Genomic DNA, 3,550 nt, shown 5'->3' with positions numbered 1-3,550 from the left:
CCCTTTAAATGAAATCAAAGTCTACAGAACCATGGTTTCAAATGAAGGATGTCCAGCCGCCCATGCAGAAATTCACAGCCAAATTATCATGCAAATCTTGACACTTTTGATACCAAATTTGAACTCTGTACAGAATCAAGTTCTAATTTAGTATTGAAACCTCTCATGCTGATTCTTACTTAAACTGAAGTCCATCGCACTGCTGAGAAAAGTTAACCCTTGTATTCCAAAGACGTATTAAGAGGCAGTAAGAACAATGGATCTGACACTTCTTTTGGAACAAAATTACCACAAGCTGAAAAGTGCCTTAACCAGTTCACCACCGGCTCAAGTTAAAACAGGAAAGCGTTGGAGTGGTGGGTATTCAGTCTCCTTTAGAGCTGGACAGACACAGAACTCATTAATATTATTAGAGGAATCATAATTGTGTCCCTCTTGTGGGTTAGCCAGAGCCCGGTGTTGACATAACACAAGAACAATTGTCATCCTGACACAGCCTCACTCTGCAGTCAGTTAAAGGACTGGTCACGTGCAACACCAAGTTCTCTCAAATTCATTTTTTTGAACATGAGCTGGGCAGGCTTGGCCTCTAACTGAACCATTTTAGTGGTCAGGCTGGTGCAGTAGAAAGTCCTTTGATTATTTATTTCATGTTCACCCAAGTTTGTTCCTCTGGAGAATTTCAATCCCTGCATTTATGCAACACCCCATTGCTGTTACATCCTTCTTAATGCTGTGAACTAGCAGAACTTTCAGATAATTTTCCTGATCACCAGGTTTCTGCTGGAGTTTTGTTTCATTGAGTTTTTCTTCCCCAGCAAATTGAAGAATGTTAGGAAGAATATAAAATACTTCATTGTGTAATAATAGTATTATCAAAATAACTTTGATTGCTTGAATTTATCATTGCTAGCAGAACTCCAGGTTGAAGAATTTCCTCCATGCTATTCCACAAATGATTATTCCTGGCTGTTTGTACAGCCCTTTACCCTCATAGCTTGTGGCCTTCTTTACTTGATACCTCCCTACAGTCACTGCAAGCTCCTTCCCTCCTCTTCCGCATCTTGAAATCAGGTTTGACTTGCAATAGCAAGTCTTTTGTTTGAGAATACTTTCATTTATTCTCACAAACACATTTTTGGGGTAGCTTACAAGTAATCTACCACCTGATTTCTACTTCATGGCACATGAAGATCATTTATAGTTGGTTTTTGTTTGGTTGTTGGAGGGTTTTTAATAGCTACATATCTTACACTCCCTCACACCTGCACAAACACACCACTAAACAAAACCACAGCATTTTGTCTTCCACAAGGACACTAATAATGGATTCCTAATAAAAAAATCATGGTAATAACCTATCATTTATCTTAGGAGACCTACTAACTTGCAGTAGAGTAAAACCATGCTCAAAGCACACACCTGGGCATTATCTCAGCCAAATCAGACTGGCAATCTGCATTTTTACATCCCGCTGCAGTTGACCCTCAGGAGCTGCACTTGGTGCAAAGTAGTACAAAACAGGATGAACTTGAAGAGTTATACACACACACACACAGAGCAATCCTAACACTGGTCACAGGACATGTAGGGGAAGAATATCTTTGCAGGCACAAGCCCAAAAAACATATTCAGTCACTTAATCAAGGAGCAGACTGACCATCTTGCCTGTTTTCTGTTCACCTTTGAACCTTTTTATTTTGTTGTCATGCATAGTGGATTAATTCTTTGCTCTTGTTTTATTTTTGATTTGATGATGAGTGCAGATTACACTTAGATTTCTTCCTTATACCTACAACTGCTTTTCTGTCAGCACTTTGTTCTGTACCTCCAGCTCATTTCAACTTAATCTTTTTCGAATACCCAGGTCCCTGTAAGGGGACGTCTACATTAGCAGTTTAAAGCGTAACAAACTGGAGTATTTGGCGCAGTTAACTCCAAATTAACCTCCCACCCTGGCTAAGCAGGGCTACGAGGAGCTCAGAATCAAGTGCTTGGGACCAGCGCTTTTCTTCCATTACCAGGAAAAAACTGTCAGTGTAAGCACTGCCTGCTCCTCTGCAGCTTAGTGGTTGCTTATAAACCTGAGTGAGGAGTATCTGGTAGTGCCTTGCACCCACTTCCCTCAAGTATAAGTGACTACAGGAGGTGAAGGGTAGTACAGAAAGATCACTGAAATTTTCTGTTTGTTTTAAAACGAAACTATTTTATGGCCCTCTCTACAGCTATGTGCTTTTAACCTTCTTGTTGTGCTGGTGTTTTCTGATTATACCTCTTAGCATGAGAAAAATCTTTATCCCAGCCCTAACATTCCACTACACTTAAATTAGATGCTGAGGTGCAAAAAACAGCATCTTGGTGGAAAAGTAGCATCTTTTTAAAATACAGTGACTATAATATTCTATAATCTTAGGGCAGAAATAATTTTTATTTGCATTAGCTAGATAAACTGAATTACAAAGAAAATTATTTCTTAGGCAAGAGGAAAAAAAACATCTTCAGATGTGACTCTTTTTTATTGCAGGTCATATGTTTGCTTTGCCCTAGTTGATTCAGAATATTAAAGCTACAGCATATTAATTACCATGTATATGAAGACTCTACTAATCATAAGGACCATAACATTAGAGCAAATAAAACCCCTAGAAATACCTAAGAGCAGAGTAAAATTTGGTTATAAACAGGAATTATCAGCACCAGTTTGAACCTGTTTGTTAAAAGGTTTAATCCATAAATGCTCAGGCAAACTTAGAAGTAAATATCTTTGATGACATCTCTTAACACAGAAGCTTAAGACCAAAATCACTTTCTATTTGCAGTCAGTTTTGGACTACCCAGGGCATCAGTACCTTCTCAGTTTCCAGAGCTACCTCCAGATTGGTTATACATAAGGATTTGCCCTTTCAAGAGATTTTTAGAAGAATACACAGTTTGTTCAACTACTACTTGGCAACTCTACACATACCAGATCAAAATCAGTTGTAGAAAATCCTTATACAGGCCTGCAGGACTTTGTCAGATTTGTATTTTCACAGATACAGAGAATTATCCTCTGAGAGTTAAATGACAATGGGAGGGGAGATATATTTTTAGACACAGACAGTGCATGTGTAACTGCAGTGGGCATTTTCATCAATTAACAAAAGCTTTGGGTAAACCTTAGGTGAAATAGATAAAACCTCTATCCACAAAGTAAGGGATTAAATTAGTCTGCAAATCACTTCTGATATTTAATATTCCATCTGTTATATTTGCTTTGACTAAAGACTTTCAGCTGGAGCAATTTCTACTCTACCTAAATGACAGTCTAACTATACACTTATTTTATGACTTATTTTTCATTTGTCTGAAAAAGCAAGAATGCCCCCTTTTGACAATTCCACATATTTCCCCTATGAGGCCAGGAGAGGGAGTAGTAGCTCGTATTTTTCCCCAGGAAAACCAACACTGGACGCCAAGTATTGTATTCAGTTCCCCGCAGACAACGATCACATCCTTTGTTCATTACTTTTTATGAAAACCATGGAGAGATTTTTTTTTTTTTGGGGGG

Source organism: Corvus brachyrhynchos, unplaced genomic scaffold (genome assembly GCF_000691975.1).
Source record: "Corvus brachyrhynchos isolate BGI_N302 unplaced genomic scaffold, ASM69197v1 scaffold69, whole genome shotgun sequence".
Lineage (NCBI taxonomy): Eukaryota > Metazoa > Chordata > Aves > Passeriformes > Corvidae > Corvus > Corvus brachyrhynchos.
Note: the sequence above shows the minus strand (reverse complement) of the source record.